We start from the raw sequence: 23,036 nt of genomic DNA, 5'->3' as shown, positions 1-23,036 counted from the left end.
TTAAACAGATTTTTCAGAGCCTCCTAAAGGATTTAGAGACCCAATTTCCATTAATTTTAATGGGAAGTGGACATCCCAATCCCTTGGGAAGATTTGCAAATGTTGGCAGGATGGAATAAATCGTCCATTGTTCAGCATTTTATGACCTCCCACATGAGATTTGCCTCAGGATTAGTGAGAGCAAATGTTAGTTTTGTGCCTTATGTTTTGAAGACCCACCCACCAGTGTTCCTAAAGACTGTCCTGCTACAGTTTACGAAAAGGGGAAGGTGCTGTGTCAGATACAGCTTTAGCCTTCGGCTCACTTGCCGGACAGAGCAGGTAGGCAGTACGGGTATCTGTACGTGCTTGCCCAGTGGAGAGCGCATCTTCCACACTGCCTTCCGAGATCTCCCTTCTCTTGGATTCCATTGCTACACCTTGTACTTACAGCTCACTTCTGTCACGCTGTTCCTGAGCGTGGGGGAGGGAGAGAACCTGCTTTGTCTCAAGTTTCTAGGGATTCTCTTGATCTTCTGCCTGCCCTTGGTAAGAGTGCCCAGCCCCTGCACCTAAGCTGCAGTGTGAAATGCAGTTCTCTTCATGCTCTTCGCTGCCAGCTGAGGAAGAAACACAGATCTTCCTGGCCTCTCCAGTGAGCAAAGGTGTCATGTAAATATCACTGCACAATGAAGAATATCTGCTTTTCCTGTGCTCTGGTGCATGGTGGGGGGCTGTTGTTTCCTTTTGCCTGCAGGCAGACCAAGTGATTCATCCAGCAGACTCTGAATGGAGAACTCTCCTGTGCAATCAACATTTAAAATGACCAAGAGCTACCCTGATACAGTACATTGCAGCTAGTTTGTAGCCTAATGCGGAGTTTTTTGTTCATTAGAGAAGGACATCTTTAACATTCATCTAAAACATACTAGTTATAACAGATGACTTGTCCGTGTTAAATCTGTTAGAGGATAAACATGTGTCCCTGAGGTGGGAGTTAATTTTTCATCCACTTTTCCTGGAAAATTAGGCAGGTGCCTAAAAACAATCTAAGGTTGCAGCTTGCTCTGATGCAGTGCATCTGCTGGCAACTCTGGACCCAGCAGCTGTGTGTGTCACTCAGTGACCAGGTAGAAAGCAGTATCCCTCTAGCACCCCTGCTGCACAATTGATTCCTTTTTACTTTTTTCATAGGGAATACAGAGCTTGAGAGAGCTTGCAGCAGCCACCCTGGATCCCTTTGTCCAGTCTTGCAGTCCTTCATTGCTTCTGAGATGTATTTCTGTCCTTCGTGTTTATTTGTATGCATACACATAGCCACTGACTTCTTGCTGGTGTGACAGCAATAGAAACTGAAGAAACCTGAGGAAGAGCTCTGGTGTGAGCTCAAAAGCTTGTGTGTCTCACCAACAGAAGATGGTCCAATAAAAGATATTCCCTCACCCAGCTTGTCTCAGCAATAGAAACTGGCACCTTGCTTCCTTTGAAAAGTAGCAGCCCCAATGTCATCTCTTGGATGTATCATAGGGTACTGTCCAAACAAGTAACATCTGTACGGTGTCTAGTGTAACGGGGCCCCAGTCACATTGGGGAGTGGGTGGTAGATGCTACTGTAATTACAAGTAACTCTTCTCAGGATCTGGAAGAGCACATCTAATTTGTGTAAGAGTAGTTTGCTGCAGAGTTCATCTTTAACAGATCGTAACAGGCCAGAGAGACTAGAGGTCCCAGCGTGCTGTGCTTTTCTCTCTGTGGTGACTTCTTGGATCACAAGGAGTACTGGATTCTGTAGCTTGGTATCTGGGACCATACCCATACATTAAAGATGAAGGCATCCAAGATCTCTGTAGGCTGTACTCTAGCCACTTCACTCTATCATGTGGGAACAGAATGAACGTTATTGACTGAAGTGAGTGTCCGTGTAAACCACGATGTGGAGTTGCATCCGACGAAGTGGGTTTCTGCCCAAGAAAGCTTATGCCCAAATAAATGTGTTAGTCTTTAAGGTGCCACAGAACTCTCGCTGTTTTGCTAAAAACAGACTAACACGGCCACTGCTCTGGAACTCACTAGGTGGAGTGTACACAGTGGTGTTCTGGAGAGGAGATGCTGCCAGGTTCCCATTCTTGGTACTAAGGGTTCAGAGCAGAATTGTTTCCCCTGCAAATGGGAAAAGAATTCTTAACCCAGAAATATTTAGTTTGTTACACAAACAAGGCAACTAAATTTCAAATGAGCACTCAGGTGATAAATACCAAAATGGTACAATTGCCTCAACAGGCCCTGCTTCCAGTCAAGGAGCATGCTCCATGGGCGTCAGATTAGAACACACACCCATTGAGATGAAAGGCTGTCTATAGGCCACTTCTCCATGACAAGGGAATTCTGTGATGACCCTTCCAGCCACCTTACCCCTGTCAGACTTCCGGATCTCCCCAGCCCCTGGCAGGTTCCCTGTATGTGATGCACACAAATACAGCTGTTCTCTCTGCTCTTGACCAACTTGCTTTTACTCCTCTTCACTCTCTCTCTAGCACTTGCTGCTGCTCCTCCCCCTTGGATTGCACCCTCTCACCCTGTCTCCAGCCTCCCTTTCCTTAACAGGGTCTGGAGAAAATGGTCTCCTTGAGCTTTTCTGAGCATCCCTCCCAGAGTACACGGAAAGCTAGCCTTGGCACTGTGGCTACTGACCTGCTTCCTGCCTCTGCCTCTCGCTCTAGTCATGTCCTAGCTGGCCTCAGTGCAGTTGCTGATATTCTTGCTGGCTCTCCTGCTTTGAATCCGGACTTTCACCGCTCCTTTTTAATTCTGGTGGTGACTTTACGTCTTCTCTCCTCTGCTATGCAAGGATCTCTCCAGACTCTGTCCTTGCCTCCATTTTCCCTTTTCCTCTGAGATGTCTATTGCAAGCTTCAACCTTAGACACCACTTTTAGCTTTTTCTATAAAGTGAGCCTATGTGCATTTTAAGGTTTTCAGTCTGTTCCTGCTATACTGTTTGTTCCCTTTAGTCCCTGCAGGGGCTGTTACAGACAAGTCAGGTCTTTATTCGAATGCTGGAATCCTGCCTTTGCAGGACCAGAGGATGAGCAGAGAATTGTCTTGATATGTGCAGGAATAATGGGGTTTAATCTTAGTATGATGGTGTAAAATGTAGCTTAAAATAGCATTATGTAGGGACTGGGGCCACTTTGTACCTGTAGGATGAAGGAAACCAGCCACTTGAAGAAATGAGCACTGAAAAGGTAAATGAGCAGACAAGGCAGGGAAGGCAGAGCCATTCCCAGCATTCTGGGACATGCTGATAATTCCTCTAAATAGCCTTCCCCCATTATTATGTAAGAGCCAGCCACACGTCCTGCTCCCCTGGCAGATAAAATGATTAGTCTAGTGACTGCTTCCTGTTGTGCTTTCCGATTATTTCTGTAGCACCACTAGTGTGCATGGGAGTGGAAGAGACCATGCCTTACTCTGCAAAAGTTTGGCTCATTCTGGCTAAAGATGAGGTTCTCTGTGCTCTTCTCGTGTACTGATAGCGTAGACTACTTTACAGAACTTGCAGCCAAAAAACAGAGATCCCTGAACCACAGTGGTGTGTGCGCAGGTGTAGCTGGAAGCCAAGAATCAGAGTAAGGAAGAGATTATTTTGACCAATGAGAGGACTGGTCTGTGGTCAGTTTTGTGGGGAAAAGTTTCGTGAAAACTGCCCCAAAGCTCCCCTCTAGAGAGAGGTCAGATTTGCCCCCTGAATTCCCCAGGGCAGTTCTCTTCTTCCCTGTTCCCATTGCTGGAAATAAATGTACATGTAACCACCAGCCAAAGAGTAAATTGTGTGAATGGCTACCTTCAGCCATAAATTACTGTCAGAGAAGCTTGTGAAAGGTGCTGCCTCTAAAACGTGTGTTTCAGTACGGCCAAATGCAAGATCATACGCCTAAAGCCAAAGAGCATAGGCCATGTTTACAGGATCCTTTGAAGTAGTGATTCTGAAAAAGACTAATGATCTACCATGACCCTGAGTGAGATTCTAGTGCGACACCAGCTAGAAGGGCTAATGGGTACATAAACAGGACTCTCAAGTAGTAGGAGGGTTATTTTACCTCTCTTTGGCACTAGTGTGATCATTACTGGAATACTGTCCTGTTCTGGGGTCTGCTTCAAGAAAGATATGGAAAAATTGGAGGGAGTTCAGAGAAGAGACATGAGAATGATGAACCAGTTGTAAAACATCCCTTATAGTGAGATACTCAGACAGCTCAGTCTAGTTAGCTTATCAAAATGACAGTGCAGCATGACTTGATCAACCTACACGGGGAAAATAAATTTCATAGACAGCTTTTCAGTTTAACACATATAACAGGATCCAGGGGCTGTAAGTTGAAACTAAACAGACTTAGACTAGAAATAAAGTACAAATTTAACAGTGAGGGTAATTAACCAATAAAACAACAAGGTCAGTAGTGGAGTCTTACTCATTGGAGACTTTAAAATCCAGATTGGCTGTTTTTCTAAGAGATGCTGTAGTTCAATCACAGCTGTTGGTGTTGAAGCAGGAGTTGATTCAGGGAAGTCCTATGGCCTGTGTTACATGGGTCAGACTAGATGATCGCAATAGTTCAGGGTCCTTTCTGACCTTAAAATATCTGAATCTATAAAACCATCTCTGATATGAAACTTGAGTTCCTAATACTCTGTGTGACTTCCCATCATTTCCCCCTCCCTTTTAAAGCAAAAAACTGCAGCAGCCTGCTTGTCTCTGCTTCCTAGCAGTTTATTGAAATAAGGACATTAACATCTCAGCAAGTCAAGATGACCTCACCCAGCAGGGACTTCAAGAAATGAGAATGCAAACAGTGCTGCTTACCCAGTTTAGTGTACATTGGCCTCTGAGCTGACTGAATCAGAGCACAAGTCTGTTATTCTGCAACAATTTAGAAGTCTCAAAAATGGAACCATTTGTATAGAATTGTAACAGTACTAAGTTACCTAACATTTTCCTGTCCAAAATGCTTTACACCCATTATCTAAATCCTCAGACTCTGTGGGAGGTTGGCAAGTATTATCCTCCTCATACAGATCTGGAGAGCAGTGGTGGCTCATGTCCTACTACTCAGCCACGTCTCTCTTAACAAACCACTCAGATCTCTAATACTAAGATTTTTCTGATACAGATCAGTACAGTTCGGTCTGCCCTGTGCATGCTGATGAGAGTAGAGCACGGCCATTCCTAGAAGTTTATGAAAACCAGACTGCACTTACGTTTGCTTCAAAGTCCCTTTCCTGAAGCACGATGAGTGGCCCCTCTGGTGGGCCACAGGCTTGAAGCCATGTTCTGGGAGTCTGGTACACTACATTTGTCTGTCTCGGTGTGTCTAATGGTGCAGTTCAAGCTCTTCCACACTCCTCTAGAAACACCAGATGCAATTTATATCAGACCCTTCTGTCGACATTAAAGAGAGTTTATGGTCCCAGCTTGTCTGCCGTTGAGAGTAAGATCTCTGTACCATATTGACAATGCATGTGGCTTGGAGCCAGCAAAGAGAAAACAGGGGAGGTTTTATTGGGTTTGACTTGGACATCGTCTCTGGCAAATCCAATACGATGCTCATTGTAATTGTCTTTTTATTGCACCACTGTGAGCAGACTTTCTCAGATCTTCCCAAGTTGACTTGCATATCTCATACAATCTCCCTGAAAGACTGGGAAATGCAATTAAGCACAAGTCCACCAGCATAATATTGCTTATGACTGGATAATTTGCTGCTAGTCTTTAGCATTGGTAGCAGTGATAGAAAGTAATAGACATGCTAAACTTTGGGGTATGAAAATATTTATCCTTCCTTTATCCTTGTCCTTGTCTTTCAGCAGGAGTAGATAGTGTTCCCCAGCAGCTGAGAGAATTTGCTAGGCTAGGACACGACCTCCCCGGAGTGCAGTGGAATCCCACCTGCTCTGGTTCTCTGAGCTGAGCTCGTGTACTCTTAGTGTCAGACAAGCGGATGTACTGATCTGTCTTCCTCAGGAAGATGAAGGTTCCTCTCCTTTTCTTCCCTTTCCTTTTTGGGGCTCTGGGGAATCAGAAATGCTTTGGGTGATGCTGTCTGGAATGGCGCCTCCTGTAAGAAAGGCTTCAGTGCTCAGTCAGATTACTGCCTTATTGGCTCTGTAGCGTTAAGGGCTGCATCACCTCAGGATTATTCTCTGAGTTACCTCGCACAGAAAGATATGCCAAAAGAGCAGATCTTCTCATTCTGGGAAATGTAAAGAAATAAAGGGCCCCTGGGCCTCTGCTAAAGAAACAAGGAGACGTCTTTCGTTCTGGCACCAAGGCAGCAGTAAAGATTTCTGTTGCTTTCAACTACTCTAGCTAGCTGCAGCAATAATTCAGAAATAAGAGCAAGAGCATCACTATAGTTAAGATTGAGCTGTACTTTTATTCTCAGCCCCTATTATCAGGTGCTTAACTAATTGAAAATGACCCTTTATGCTAAACACATGAAAAATTCAGCCCAAAGTGGAATTTGTTTGGCGCACTTGGCGATTCAGACGCTCTTAGGTTACTGGAATATAAGAAGTGGTTTTTCATTACTTAAATTTTTTAATTGCTTTTTTGTGCTCTGACTCAAATGGTTCACTTTAAAGTATCAGATTTATCCCCATCAAGGACTAAATCCATGGCTTCTCAAGAAATGTAGCATAGAAATAACTCTTTGAAACTGCCATTCTGAGGTCTGGGGGTCCTGTATGTGGCGTTGCACAAGTAGTTTTTCATCTTGGTGATTACACAGACCAACAAAAGCAGTCCATGGCTTTGAATAATTAATGTTTCCAAGCAAAAATCAACCTGTTAACCCAATGTTATTGTTGGAGCCACTCAACCTCTGTAATTATGTACAGCCACATCGTTATTACTGTGTAATTGCCCCCTCTCCTCTCAGTTGTTGGTCCAGTTCAAGCTTTGATTACTGAATCGCTTCCCCCACTCGCTCATATGGATTGTTTGTGAACTACATTGAACACCTCCCTTTGCACCTCTGGTTGCTTCCTGCACCTCCTCTCACCCACTTATCATGATGTTTCCTTTGCTATAACAACCATGCATTGATTTACGCTAACAAGGTATTTTACCGTTCTGAGTAGAATTCTGACTCTTGTGCTTAAAATAGCAAATTGTGTTCACTTTGATAGTTTTACATAGAAAATCATAGGAATCTATTGGGAAAAAGTCACCCGTTTTAACCTTATCCCTGTGGTTAGGTTGTAGTTATCTTCTTGAGGTATTTCAGATGAAGCAAATGAATGACCTATAAGTAAACCAAAATTAGACAAAGTGGCTGGTCTTGAATTGCTCCAGTTTCTATTGGCCTCCATTCCTCCTTCCTCTGTTTTTGTTTCTTCTGGGTCTTTAGTTCCAGTTTTAGAAGGTTCTGTAAGCCAAAAGCTTTCTTCTGGGATCTTTAGGCTGGAACTGTTTTTGGCTTTAAACTGACAGCCAAAATTAAAAAGCTGCTGGCTCTTTCCCAGTGCCACACACAGCCTGGGGTTGAAGTGTTCCTTAGTATCTGAAAATGTTTCTTCCTGGCTCCAGACCAATCCGTGTCTCAAAGAACAAACAATTCTGTAGCTCATGAGAGTTTCTAGGAGTTATCAGCTAGTCTTTAAAGAAAAAGTGGTTTATCGTGACCCTAGGGCTAAGGCATCATTATTCTGCAACTTCTTACCCTGGCCATGAAGTCTCACACTTGGAACACTTTTTCACTTGTACACATGCTCCCTCTTTTAGTATAAATTGGCTTCTGGTCAGCAGCTCTTTTGGAAAAGAAGATATTGCAGTGATTTCACATAGTCTGTCTGGCTTGTAGTATTAAAGTTTGATCATTGATTTAGTAGAACCAGCGTGGGAAAGCAAAACCCAGCAGATCTGAGTTAGGAATGGATCTTGTGATTGTTTATGCTGACAGGTTCCTTTGCTGGGAGGAAGAGGAAGGGCTATACTTGGCCACTAGTGCCCATCTCCCTCTCCTAGTCATGGCCCATGCTCTGATGGTCCCACACACACGCTGCCTGTCTCCAGCTTGCTTTGCTAAGTGCTATTACCCTTGTGCAAAACACAAAGCAGGAAGGTGAGGCAGAGAAGTTGTCACTTCCTAGTGATTCATTGACTCTGCTTTTGTCCATTGGGAATTGAAGTGTATCCGAAAGTTTAATTTTAAACAGATTGTTGAAAGCAGTGGGCTAGCCATAGTGTCTGCACCTGTTTTTATCAGCTTCCCCCGCCTCCTTCAGGGACTGCGTTTGCTTTGGCTTGACGCGTGAAGCTTTGCAATGGAACGCTGAGAGCACTTCCTGCTGACCGGACTCTGTTTATAAGGCCTGCCGCTTTTACAAGGCCCCCGTTGCTAACAGAATTTAAAAGTTAAAATTTCTCTTGATAAAAATAAATCTGAACAGACATCAGAACTTGGCCTTTGCTGTACGATTCCTCTTCGCCAGAATGCGTTTACCGTATGCAAAACTCCCAGTAAATCATATCAAATAATTTTGACCCATGTAACTTTCTTTATCGTTTCAGGGTTCCAAAAGCAACAAATAATATATTATCATTTGACAGTGAGCTGAGGGGATAGAGTTTGCATTAGAGCATTTGTTGAAAAGATTGAATCCATCAGTGTTAGGTGAGAGAAAAGCTGAGTTAGGACATAATGAAGCCAACTCGGTGATATCCAAGCTGTTAGTCACCCTGCTCAGAAAACCTAGTTAATGGAAGCCTTCCACTTTCTGGCACTCAGCTGCTTGAAGTCATTTGGGGGTTGAGTAGCTGAACAATTTTCATAGTTCTAAACTTAAAATGAGGGTCAAAGGTAGAACTTTGCATCCCTGTTTTCTCTCTACCACCCGAGTAGTTGTTAGCGCAACAGTTTTGCTCTAAATATCAGTTTAACAGGAGTGGAAAAAATGAGGCCCAGTCTATATAGCAAAGGCATAAAATCTGTAAGAGGATCTTGTGTGAAGCTGCTGGCGAGCAGTTTGTGTTTTACACTATACTTTATGAACTTGTAATCTTGTGTCCATTCCTGAGGATTGGGCAAAAGATCTGTGCAGGCGCAGTGGCTAGGTGGCTCACTAACGTGTCTTTCCAGTGAGATGGGCATGGAGTCTTAAACTGAAGCCCCTCAGTTTGTAAACTGGTGATAGGCGTAAAAATAGGCTTTTTGGTGAGTATAAAATCCACCTGGAACTTGCTCAGTTCTGAACAGCCGCGGACCTGGCAGAATAGGACTTTTCTATTTCCACACAAGCCCTGTGCAAGCACCTTAATATGCTTTTATTTTATAGCGTCCGTCACAGAAGTTTGTCTTCTGGGTTTGTCACAGAAGGCACATATGGTCTCTGCCTCCAAATGTTTGTCAGCTACTGGGGAGAGGAAGGATGAGGGTGAAAGTGATGTGATCATGCCAGTGTTCAATTAAGGCACGTGCACATTTTGGTGCATTTCACTTCCTGTATATGTAATAAAAAGGAAATCTCCCAGGAAGAGAGGAATGTGAGCGAATACTGACTCACTGACGGGATCACCGGTGTAGTGCATTTTTCACGAGGAACTTGCAGCTGGAGAGGATGGTGGCTGGGAGTAGGGGCGTGCTCTGTGTGTACAGGGGCCTGGAAAGAGGTGGAGGTGCTTATGGGACAAACAAATGAGACATCATAGCTGGCGTCATGGGAGTGAGCTGAGCTCTAGCTAATTTGCAATGTACTACTCCTGTTTTATCAATCTGGGTCATTGTACAGTACTTATTCTCAAGGTGTCAGAGTGCCTGCCGTGAATGGAAGCTGCTTTTGGCACGTTAGAGATGTTAGAGTGGAAACCCTGGCAGCAGATCAGTTCTGAGCCATGGCCATCTTTCATTAAAAACCCAGCCTTCTGTAGTGAGAAGAGAGCCCGTTTTCAGGAAGGTATCCCCTTCTGCTCCCTGTTTTGTGCCCAAAGGGTCAAGAGCGCAGCATTTCAAGAGGAATTCCGCTGCCCCAGAGCGTAGACCTGGGACTCATGCTGCACAGAGAAGGTCAGAAATCCCTGTTAGCCAGATTGCTGTCGATCCAAGTCATACTAACCTTCGGGGTGGCAGGTCTTTTTTCCCAATGTTGTTGTAGTGTGAAGATAGACAAACCACGCGCTGTTAAGCTGATCTTGCCTTGAGGGGACAGTGGCGAAGATTTGCCCTCACCCCAGCTCCTCGATAGGGATTTCCCTGGGGAGTGATGAGGAAGCTCACCAAGGAGGGCTCTGTTCCAGCAGCATACACTTCTGTTACCTTTTTTTACTCTTGGCATTTGAACAGATGCCGGTAGCCTCAGGAAGCAGCCTGGATGCCTGTAGACCCGCTGGAAAGCTGGGACAGCAGCTCCTGAAAGCCAGTTCTCTAAACCCTAAACCGTTGTTTACAAAACATGAACCGCTCACAAGTTAAACCAAACATGCTGGATGCTTTCTCTGTTGCCTACAGACAACTCTGGAGTGATGTGTTGCTGTCTACAAATCAATTAATCTTATTCCAGTTTTTGCTGTCGACAGCCAGGGTGGCCAGAGTGCAGCCTCTTGCTTATAACAGAGGTGAGGCCTCTGGGGGCTATAGCAGCCTGCATTATCTATCATGAGCCATCAGCCTGCCTGCTTGGCTCAAATAGAGAATTAAATGCAGGAACCTCTCGTCTCCACAGGCCTCACCTTCACCCTACAGCAGAGCAGCTTTAATCTGCTCCATCCTATGCCAGTCAGATGGAGCTCTTACTTCCTGCCGTTGTAAATCTATTGCAGTCGGTCAAAATCCATTCAAGTGAGGTTCCTATGTTGTCTGGCTCTGACAGGGGAGACTCCACTGCTGCCTGTGTGGAGAGAGCTGTCAGGTTTCCAAATTCCTTTTCTTTAACAGATTGTGACAATGCAGCAAAAAGATTTAAATCAGCACGTGCATCTGACTATGGTCTGGATATGAGACATCATTGTCAAGGCCCTAACTTCTGGAGGAGGCACAGTAAATCTTGAAGCACGGGAATCTCTTGGTTTTATTATGCAGCAGAAGGTCCCCCTGTTGAAAAGGGCTGCAAGAGCTAGTATCTGAGCATACTTGTGTGGATGAAGCTGTCATTCTTCCCTCCAGCTGCATTCCGTTAGCAGGGATTCCATCCTCCATTTCCTCGTGTGCTGTAGTAATCTAAGCAAAACAGAATTACTGCTGGCTTCAGCCACGCCAGAGCCCCTTTCCATGTTGTGCATGAAACAAGGACCTCTGTTATCACAAGATGTCCCCCAGCCCTGTCTGATACGGAGAGGTTGAGGGGGATGGTATTATATTGCCCATTCTGTTTTTCCTTCCCTCCCCCCTCATCCTTTCTAGGTTTCATTGAGAACCAAATTAGTGTACCTGCATCAGGCAGGCTTTATCAGCATCATTGGTTGGAACATCTGCCATATCAAAAAGTGGGCAGCTAACGCTTTCTCTGTGAAGGGAGATGAGGTTCCAGGAGCTCAGTTACCTGCAGGTCCAGTTTTCTGGAAAGAAAACTGCACCTGCCTGGTTAAACATCTCTTCCCAGAAGCTGGGTGGGAGGAGATCTGCATGAGTGGACGTTGCTCATCTGTTACGTTTTCTTGGTGGCAGAGAAAGGGGACTTGGTTTCTTCCCGCAGTTGCTGTGGTGCCCGGTGTGATTCTCGTGTACTCTTAATTGCAGGCATGGTGTTCTTGCGTGCTGTCTTAGCTATTCTAGTCTTCTTGGCTGAACTCTGGCTATTCTAGCCTGATGCTGAGACTGTGGTCCATGCTTTTATGACCTCTAAATTAGACAACTGTAATGTGTTGTTTTATGGCCTCCCTGTGCGAGGGCTGCATAGACTCCAGCTGTTCCAGCGGCTGGGGCCAAAACATTAATTCTCTCACCATGGCCTCTGCATGTCAGTCCAGTCTTGAGGGAGCTACGCTGGATCAGAGTCAAACATCAGCTTGATTTTAAAATTGCTTTGATGGCTTATAACACTGTGCATAATGTGGGATCTGTGTGTTTTATCTGCGCTGCTGCTTTTTATGAGCTTAGACACTGCTTGAGATCATCTGAAGTCAGTTTTATTGGCCGTTCCAAACTACAGGTTAAAGACCTGTGGAGTACTTGTTTTTAGAGTGTGGCGATCCAAATCTGAAATAAGTTACCAACCGTGATCTGATACTGATGTTAAAATAACTAAACCCAACTGGCATCTTTTTACATTGGCTTGTAGCATGAGCCCCCTTTCTATCCTTTTTGTACAACTTCCTCCTTGGCGCTGGAGTCTCTTGACTGTGTGTGTAACAGTATTGCATTCACAGATGCAATTCTTCTGCTTGACCACCTTGGGTGCAGGGTGCAGGCCACCTCCAAGCTGCCCTCTTGTACCGAATGTCATCCCATTTCCCTCATTCCCTCACTGATTCACTTTTCAGGCTGTTCTGGAGCAAGGTCTGACCTGAATGTTTCTCAGTGACTCACTTTGTTCTCAGGATTGTGGTCATAGATGATACCTTGAGCTTTCCTCCTGGCCTGTCTGGAATTTATCAGAGTTGCAAACTTGTTCTCTTTTGGAGAGTGTCTTGTTGCTCTGCAGCATCCATCCGCTCAGGTCAAGAATAGCAGTGAATAAGTGTGGCCAGGTACCACATCCAGCCCTGGTTCAGAGTCGCCTCTGAGCCTCCATATTTTCCATTATGCTCCCTGCACCTTCTAAGAAACCGCATCCAGTTTCATTTGAATGCAGTACTCCAGATCAGAAATGCCGTACACCAGCATCCTGGCTGTAACCTGCTGCTCCATTAGAATGGCCAAAGGAACTCTCTTCCTGCTCTCTAGAGTAGATTGCTTTAGCTGCTTATCTTAGTCACACCTGCTGTACAACTGCTCCTTTCTGCTTTGTGGCCAGGGCCATAGTACATAGTGCTGCCAAACCCTCTCTGAGATTGCAGTTAAGAGGCGGGTACAATACAGCGCTGTTCTTCACATTCAAGTATCAGGCTGTTGCTTTTATATAAACCAGGTTTCATAAATGAACCACTCTGTGCTTTAGTCAGTGTAGCAGGAGGCTGAAGGTTCAAAGCTCATCTAGTCAGAGCAGTGGTGTTCTTCCCTGGCTGTCTGTCAGTCCTGGTACAGAGCAGCAGAGTCAGTGGCTCACTTTCCATTGGAATGGCAGGAATTATGGCTTCAGCCGCTGAGGCATATACCCCCTGCTGCTGATCAGTGAGTGGCAGCCTTGAGCAATGCCCTGTTCAAATTAACACTGCCCCGAACAGTCACTCATTTGCTTAGCTGAATCATAGTGGGTCCTTGCAAACTCAGTCACAACACCAGTTACTGGGTGAAATGTAATGAGCTGTGCTATGCGGGAAGTCAGACTAGTGCTAATAGTCCCTTCTGGTTTAAAATCTATAAATCAAAAATTGAGGTCTGAAGGAGCTAGTAAGAGTGAGTCAGACTCCCTGATTATGCAGGAGTTCAAACTGGAACCAGAGAACAGGCTCAAACAGCTATTTATTTATTTATTTATTTTACTGGAACCAGATCCCAGCTGGAACCATAATTTTGCACTGCATACTGAACCTGAACTGAAAAAAAAGTTACCAGTTAAAGTAAAGGTTCAGCATTTTTAAGCTCAATATTTTAAGCTATTGTGATTTTATTTTCCACGTAAGACAAGACAACAAGTTAGCATGTGATTGCTGTCAGAGAGGCCTGCCCCCGTATAATGCGAGTAGAAGGGAAGCCAGCCCCAAGAATAGGGTAGGGGGGAGAGAGCTTAGGAGCTGCCTGCACACCACATGAGACAGCAGGGGCCCCAGAGCTCGATTAACCATTTCTGAGACTCATTGGGGAGATGGTGGAATGCTGCCTGGCCCAATAAATTAACATCTCTTCAACCTGCAGGAAAAAGAAAACAGCTCCACAGCCTTTCTCCGCCTTAAACAGGCCTCTTACCACAATCCCCAGCCCCTGGGGCAGTTCCTCCATCCAGTTGCCCTACATGAGGAAGGGCCTGTGCCCCAAACTCAAATGTATCCTTTCACTACAGAAGTGCAATGTGTTCTCAAACAAACTGTTCATAAAATAATTGTTTTTACAACACAAAAACGCTAGGAAAACTCATTTAAAGTTAATTAAAAATGGTCAAATCAAAACAGTTTCAATTCTGAATTTCAAGTTTTTTTAAGTTACTTCCCCTAAGATGGAAATTTGACTTGAACCGGTTTGACCCACTACCCCAACTGTTTTTTGTTTGTTTTTGGTAGCTTGACGCAGAGCTGAACTCAAACACACTGAATGCAATTGAACCAGAACCAAATCTCAATAAATATTGGTCCTGTTCCCTGTGCTTAATATAGGCCAAGAACTTCATAACTTTTTTTCCATCAAGCCCATAACTTCTGATTGTGTTACTCAATCTCTTAGCGTGAATCAAGACTGATCTCTTTTTATGTCTACACTACCACTTATATTGGTATAACTTACGTTGCTCAGGGGTATGAATACTTCACCCCCCTGAGTGACTTAAATTACATCAACATAAGCGCTAGTGTGCACAGTGCTGTGTTGGCAGAAGAGCTTCCCCCTCCCTCCAACATAGCTTATGCCGCTCGCAGAGGTGCGGTTCTTTTCCCACCAGATGTGCTGCAGCGGCGCAGCTGAATCGGTGCAGCGTTGCCCCTGCAGCACTGTACGTGTAGATATGCCCTTAGACGTCACGTGATGGAGAACCCACCAGATCACTAGGGATATGCCTACACTTAAACCACTACAGCGAAGTACATGTGGCAAGTTAAAATTCCCAGTGTAGCGCTTCAGAGCACACACTACCCCAACAGGAAGGCCTCTCCCATCACTGTAGTTAATCTGCCTTCCCAAGAGGCAGTAGCTCAGCTGATGGAAGAATTTGTCCATCGATCTAGGCCTTGTCAACACTCGTGGTTATGCCAGCAAAACTTTGTCGCTCTGAGGTGTGAAAAACACACACACCCAAGTGATATAAGTTTTGCTGGCATAAGAAGACGCTTTCTGCGGACATAGAGGCCACCACCCGTTTACTTGGTTTTATTATTTCAGCGGGGGAGAGCTCTCCCGCTGACATAACACGGCTGTGGTTGCGCTTATGCCGGCAAAACGTAGATTGCTTGGTGTGGGGGTTTTTTCACACCCCTGAGCGACAAAGTTTTGCTGGAATAACTGCGAGTGTAGACAAGCCCCTAGTGCTGTCTACGATGGGGGTTAGGTCAGCATAGCTGTCTCTAAGGGGTGTTGATTTTTCACACACCTGAGAGACTTAGCTATGTTGACGTCAGTTCCCAGTGTAGACCAGCCCTAGGGCGAGTTGTTCCAGTGGTTAATGAAGCCTCATTGTTAACTGACAATGTGAATGACACTATAAAAGATGACCTAAGAGCTAAACTAAATGGATTAATTAAGAAAAGAACCTTTCTTCTTATGATAAAATAGATGAAAAGAGAGAAGGTATTTCTACTCTCTAACAAGATGAGTTGGTACTATCTGAAGAGTCTGGACTAAGAGTACACAGGTCTTAAAAATGTATCCATTCAGGATCAGTATAATCACCTCTTCAGCAGAGAGAACAATTCATCTTATATGACAGGACTAAATACCCTTTCAAGATTAAAAGGGCCATTGATTTAGTCAATCCTAGAGAGCTACCAGCTTTTGCTGTTTGTAGTTCCAAGAATGCTGCTGCCTAAGTGGCTGACGCCAGTGTTTCACCCCAGCTTGCAGCAGCCGTCGCTTGTCTTGTTTTGAGTAGAGGGAATAAGAATGGGAGAGTTTCGCCATTCTCCAGAGTTCTTCCAAGGGATCTTGCCACACCAGTCTGAGCAAAGCTTTGTTTTCTCTCTGGAACAGATCGTTTCAGCTTTCTCCCAAAAGCCCTCCCCATACTCCCTGCTGGAATTCATAGCTAGTGCTTGGCTTTCTTTCATCATGTGATGAGTAAGTAACATAGGTTACTATTAATCTCTGAGTTGTCACTTGCCACCTGTATTTAGTGAATGAGTGCTATAAAATGCTTATGAGGGGAAAGAGGGCTTTGTATCTCTGTCCAAAGTAGTAGTTGATTGCATAAGGTTCCAGTACGTTTTCTAAGAAGATTAGGTAATGACTGAGTTGAATATAACAATTTCCTTTAATTCCCTCATGTAGTCTACACTTTCTCTGTATAATAGGATTGTGATCTTTAGGGAGATCTCCACACCCACCCACTGGCACATGCTCACTGTCACTCAATTCTCCCATGCCTTATTCTTCAGATATTGTTCCTATGAAGCGATTGCTTGGGCACAGCAATGTGAAAGTTGAAAATGGGCTTGTTTTGTTTATGCTACAATGAAGGCCTGACTCACTATTTTAACAAAAATGAATACCACTTGCTTTTTATGTTAGAAGTTCAGGTTTGGATACAGTTTTTCAAAAGTGCCCTCAGTGAGTTAAGAGCCTGCCTTTGGTGTTTATGCGCAAAAATGTTACTCCTTGTCTCCCCTGGAACATTCTACAGATGACAAGAGAACTTGTAGTTCTATGACATGGGTGCTGAAGAAGTGAAACTTTCATGAAAAAGGGAGGGATTTGTATGTTTAAATGCCTGCTTCACAAAAACGCTTGTGTGAAAACCTCTTTGTTAACCTTCTAATAGGTCATCTAATATATGCAAGAAGTCCACCACCACAAAAAGAAAACAAGACTTGCCTAATATTTCTGAATGGAAAAAACCTCCCACCATAAATTGTTGGGATTTGCTAGGGTGTGGGGAAATTGTTCAGACAGACCAGTAAGGACACAACCTTGTTTTTTCTACCTGTGTAGGTTACTGATATTGAAAATAAGTTTCCAGCTCAATCTAACATTCATCTGTTCCTTACATTTTTGAAAATAGGATCTTACATTTATAGTACCTTTCATCTGAAAGTTTACTATGTAATATTTTTGTTACAGGTGCAGTACTATATCCATGTGATAAATTGCATTTGTCTTGCATCCTCGACTACTTCTCCTGCACTCTGCTCACTAATCTATCTTGTTCAGGGCAGTTTGGGGAGTTTTCAAAGATCAACTTTAATAAAACAAAATAAAAACCAGCCCCAGCCATTTTTTTCTCTCCTCCAAATAAGGAATTTCCCTCCAAAAGCATACTGGCTCACGGTTAAGAATTGACAGCGTTGAAGTCCAGAATCATGAATCAGTTTAGGTCTCAGAAACAGATGCTTGCTGGTCCTAAAGGAGATGGATTGCCCATCTGTTGTGCCAAATCATCCCCTACCTTGGGAGGAGACTCTGAAGTTAGAAATCTCTGTAAGATCTTGGCTTGTGTACTTATGCCCCCATCCTGCCTGTCTCCTCCCCATCCCTCCAGTATGGATGCTGGACGTCCAGAATGCCTGCCATGTGGTCAGAGGCAGGTGGCTGGAGCAGCCAACACCTCCCTTTTTCCTTGTGCAGAGAGGTTGGTCCCATCCATTATGATCTGTTGAGCTCTGATAAGGGTACTCTGCAGTACAGAACATGAAAGACAATACAGTCCCTGACCCAGTGAGAAGCTTGCAGTCTAGGTTAGATGCATGTCTTATGTCGGTATGACATAAGATTGTAAGTTACGCTGACTGAGGCGCTAACCTTTATGTAAATCATAGTTTGTGTTTTAATGAGGATACTGTCTGAACAAGACATGGTGATGGGGTACAGTTTAAAGATGTTGAAGAATGGAGGAAAGATTTAAAGGCAGGGGAAATCACATGGTTAAAAAGCAACAGTGAGAGAGTTCCACATTTTAATCACCCAGGAGCAATACAGCTAGGCTGACCAGACGTCCCAATATTTACTACTTTGTCCCGCGTCCTGATCTATGTACAATCAGGGACGCCATTTGTCCTGATATTTCAGGACTCAGGTAAAAACAGAGTTTCTAGTTGCTGCGGCGGGACCCCGAGTTCCCAGCTGATGCAGACGGCCCTGCAGCTCTGAGCCCCTGCGGCAGCTGGGAGCTCCAGGTGTCGCCAGATCCCCATGCCCTGTTGTGCTGAGATGATACGATCAAACCAGTTTTTAATTAATACAATGGGTTAATTATCAATTTACATCTACAATATAGTTAGTGATGTTTATTGTAATTGTTGAGGTTATGCATATGCTGTTACTATTAATACCACTTTTTTATGTGTTTATGTATAAAAAGGTATATCACTCCACCCCCATTTTACTGTTGCAATTTGGTCACCCTAAAAATAGCCATCCCAAGCCTGTACCAATAAACCCAAACCACATCTGTATGTATATAGATTGTTTATGTACACAGTAAAATACAGGAATTATTTCCCCCTCTGCTGGCATGGAGCCATTATTGTGTCTGTATTACAGTTCATAGCACTGGGACAGCTTAGGAGGAACACCCTGTCTACATGAAACTGCTGGGAGTCTTTAGGTAGGAAAAACATAGTTACCTACGCTGGAATTTGGGCCAGGACACTCATTCATAAATTTAACACTGCCCCTCCACATTATGATTGGGGTTGCCCTCATGGTTGTACAACTGCGTACAATGTGGCATACTGTCCTGCAAATGATACACTCTAAGATGATGAAAAAACTGTTGTTCTGCAGTTGTAGGTCTATGGTCCTGGTGCTTTTCAGCACTGTAGCTATACTGTGTGACCTTATAATGAGCTGAAATATTATTGAACTACTCACGAGGCCATAGTTGATGCTGTGGCAACCTCAGTTCTGATGTATGATTTGTGTACTTAAAATCTCAATAGTGTAGTCACTGTTTTTGCATTTAATGGAGTATGCTGACTATTACTGGGGTATGTCTCTGTACACTTTCTCTGAGTTTTTTATTCCTTGCTACATTTGTATTTAAGATTCCAACATGAATTCTGAAGAAGTTGTTTACATGGGGGCAGGGGTTGTCAAAGATAGAAAAACACCACAGCATAGTCTAAAATATAAACCCCGCAGGATAAAACACATCGGAGTATGGCCCCAGTTACCTGTCACCATTGAAAAGGGTATTTTCAGTGTTGCGATCCCCAATTGTTTGAAAGCCCCACATCCAAGGGTTTTGAAAAGGAATACGTATCGGCTCCTTTTTCTTTGCTTTCTGGTTTTCAAGCCTTTAAGGTCCACCTCTTGAAGCTTTTCTCTGCAACCATGAGGATCAGAACCTTATTTTAAAAACAGTAGAAATAAAAGCTGAGGTTCTCCTCTAATCACCCGTCTCCAGAAGCTGGGCTCTATGAAAAGCACCAGAACTTAGGCTAGTTGTGATAAAATGGTTAATTGGCAACAGTGACTCAGGGTAGCCACCTGTGCTAAACCCAGCCAGCCCTGTGGATCTAAGCTCAGGTGGCCAGTCCAAGCTTCTGCTAGTGCCGCAACATTCACACAGCTATTTTTCATGTGCTAGCATGAGTATGTCTCCCAGCTGCAATGTAGACAGGCCTCAAGTGGCCTGTGATAATCCTCCAAGGGAGACCTCAGCAAACCTGGAAAGTGATGTTTGTTCTCTCTTGAAGACAGTCATTTATTATTAAGGGCTCACAAGGATCCCAGGGAGAACAGCCCCTCCTATTGGAGAAAGTCTTCCTAGGGCAGTTTTAATGATCAATATGCATTTGGGACAAAGGTTCCTTTAGCCTTCCTTCAGTTAAAACTGCTTTGGGTAAAAAAAAAAAAAAATCCCAAAGATTAGCTTTATGGTAAGTAATTGCCGGAATAAGTTAACCCATAACTGACGTGTCCCATCAGATATCCTGCTTTTTAAACAAAGCGCCATGCTGGCTGTATGGCTACTGTTAGCACACTAGCTCAGACCCTGCCAACTCGGGTCTGTCTACCTGGGCTGGGAGGCTGCAGTGTGGACGTATCTTTGGAGGGGCTGGAAAGCTGTATAAATCTTCGGTATAAAGATGCCCATTTTTTCTGACTAGACCTGCACGTCTGTCTCTATGCCGAGGTCAACCAACCTCTGTGCGGTGGGAGTGAGCCCGAGCATGAGCCTATAGGAAGAGAATTTGCATGTGTGGGGGAGTTGTTTCTCAGACCTGCTGTGGAAAAAATCTGTGCCCAGGGTTTTGTACTGGTGCCCATCCCCCTCATGTCTGATCCCCTTATATGGCACCAGTTTACACACACTGCACTTTCCTTCCAGCTGAGAAGAGCTGGCGTGTTCATGGACGTTGTATGTTCTTTGTGAGGAAGACCCAGATAATTCTAGCTGGCTTCTCTGAATGCAAACATGTTTCACCTTACTTTAGACACTGGGGGGACACAAGGGACAGCGGCCCTGCATGGTAAAAGAGCTAGAGAGTTGCTTAGTCTCCTCCGCCTCCCTCTGTAGAGGGCCAGAGGGTACCGCTATGTGTAGTTGTCTCATGGAGCTGCGTCAGAAACCCTTTGTACCGTTAGCCCTAGTCCTAAACACGAGCCCTGTCCTTGACTTCAGAAATGCTGCCCCTCAGCTCCTTACCTGAAGATCTTAAATACAAAGCATGTGACCCGAGGCTTTAGTGCTCCCTGGGGAGCAGGGCTTTTTAAAGAGCCAGGTGCAGAGAGGGGTCAAGTTTATGTAGTTCTATAAAATATTGCATAAATAAAACACTTCTAAGATCTTTTAATAGCCCCTGAAATGAAACATTTGAAACTGGCCCTTATAAACTCTTCACCAGCATTTAATTGCCTTGTAAAACACTGTGCTTAAGAAAGGATTAAAGCCCTTTCTCCTGCTTTCAGATCATTTTAACTATTTGTGAGCCTTTCTCTGGCTGTTTCTCTCCCTCTGTCTTTTGTGCAGTTACACTGTCTTGCCCCATCTTTCATTATCTGTCACTAGGTTTGGCCTGTAGGACTTTAGCCTTCATTGTGGTGCTTAGATGTGTCTCAGGCAGTGTGGGCAGGAATCATTCCTGGAAAGAAGCCCTTGGTTCAAGCTGGCTGAACATTTGAAGCTCAGCACCAAAAGTGGGGTTGCAGGTTCTTCCCCTGACTTTCAGGCTCCAAGAATAGGAACAGAATCCAATGGTCAGAGCTCAGCAAACCCTAGAAGCTGCTTCCTGGACTGGGTGGGGTCTAGCTGCCACAGTCAAATTATTCCCTGTGTTTTCAGCCCCATCAAATGTGCTGTGTCGAGGAAAATGTGGGCACTTTACAGACCCTCTCCAGAAAGTGTTCACAGACCCTCTGTGGCTAAGTCAAGACTGCGCTAAAACCCCCCGGCACAGAGCCCAGATCACCTGACTTCAGCTTGTGGGGCTAAAAATGGCAGTGTAGGCCTTGGGTTCAGGCTAGAGTCCAGGCTGTGCCATGGGTCTTTCATTGCAGTGTAGATATACTGGGGGACCTGGACCAGAGGGCTCCTGCACTAAATGGCTGACAGTTCCTACACACAAGTGATCCTGCACCTGAAAGACCTGTAGCTGCTTCATTGGCAAGGGAAGTTTAATGTGACAGGCAGCAGCCATTCCCGTGTCAGTCACCCTGCTCACCGTGCCGTGCCCCCTGCTCCCCTCCCAAGTCTTCCATGCTGCATTTTAGGTCACACACTGTTTGCCAGGCCCGACTGCTGGAAATGTTGCATTCTCCTGATTTCAGTTATAAGAGGAGCTGTTTGTTACGTGCTGTGTAATACGTTCAAGTCCCTTGTCCTGGCCTCGCAGCCTGAGCTTTCTCCCTCTACGGTTTTAAATAACTATCTAATAAAGGGGGGCTGTTCTCATTACCCGTGTACTGTAAAATGTCTAATTCTTCGGTGAATCTTACTAAGCTCTTTGCCGCTGAGATATTTTGTGGCACCGAATTTCACAGCTGTGTGTGATGTAAGGAGTATGTTCCTCTTATCAGTTTTATATAATACCACCTTTCAATTTCTCTAAGTGTCCCTTTGTTCTTGTATTACAGTAAAGTACAAATAGGAGCCGTGATTTACCTTCTCTACCCTCTCATTATTCTGTAGCCCTTTACTGTATCCCCGCTTATTCCTCTCCTCCCCAAAGTCTCCCAGACTTTCCATGGTCTCTGCATATGTAAGTCTCCCTAGGCTTCTAATTGTTTATATCACCAGTCTGTTAACCCTACTACAGAAAAGGCAGAAGTGTTCAATAAATATTTCTGCTCTGTATTTGGGGAAAACCAGATGATGTGGTTCTGTCATATGATGATGACAATCTGTTGCACTAGTATCTCTCTGGAGGATATTTAACAGCAGTTTTAAATCAGTAGGTCTGGATAACTTGCATCCAAGCGTTTTAACAGAGCTGAATGAAGAACTCGATGGACCATTAATGTTCACTCTTTAGAAACAAGTTAAGGCATCATGGAAGTTCCAGGGAAGTTGAAGAGAGCTAATGTTGTGTCAATATTTAAAAAGGGTAAATGGTATGACCCAGGTAATTATAAAGCTGTCAGTCCTACATCGATCCCAGGCAAGATAATGGAATGGCTGATACGAGTCTCGAGTAATAAAGAATTAAAGGAGGGTAATATAATTTCCATGTCTAGCTGGCAACTGGTCACAAGCGGAGTTCCCCAGGGGTCAGTCCTGCGGCTGGTTTTGTTCAACATCTTCATTAATGATCTGGAGGATGGGGTAGATTGCACCCTCAGCAAGTTTGTGGATGACACTAAGCTGGGGGGAGTGGTAGATACCCTGCAAGATAGGGATAGGATACAGAAGGACCTAAACAAACTGGAGGATTGGGCCAAAAGAAATCTAATGAGGTTCAACAAAGAAAAGTGCAGAGTCCTCCACTTAGGAAGGAAGAATCCCAGGCGCAGCTACAGACTGGGGACCGACCAGCTAGGCAGCAGCTCTGCAGAAAAGGACCTGGGGGTAACAGTGGATAAAAAGCTGGATATGAGTCAGCAGTGTGCCCTGGTTGCCAAGAAGGCTAATAGCATATTGGGCTGCATTAGGAGGGGCATTGCCAGCATTGAGCAGGGGGTTGGACTAGATACCTCCTGAGGTCCCTTCCAACTCTAATATTCTATG

The 23,036-nt window shown here is 44.5% G+C and overlaps 1 protein-coding gene across 3 annotated transcripts in view; it reads left to right on the top strand.

Moving 5' to 3' along the window:
• HSF1 (heat shock transcription factor 1) overlaps nt 1-23,036 on the top strand; it is a 94,481-nt gene that overhangs the window by 38,791 nt on the left and 32,654 nt on the right. The window lies entirely within an intron of this gene.

The sequence above is a fragment of the Emydura macquarii genome, unplaced genomic scaffold, assembly GCF_026122565.2.
Source record: "Emydura macquarii macquarii isolate MOO-44397 ecotype Brisbane River unplaced genomic scaffold, CSIRO-AGI_Emac_v2 contig_2246, whole genome shotgun sequence".
Lineage (NCBI taxonomy): Eukaryota > Metazoa > Chordata > Testudines > Chelidae > Emydura > Emydura macquarii.
The sequence above is the reverse complement of the archived record's forward strand: the minus strand, read 5'-3'. Positions and strand labels throughout refer to the sequence as shown.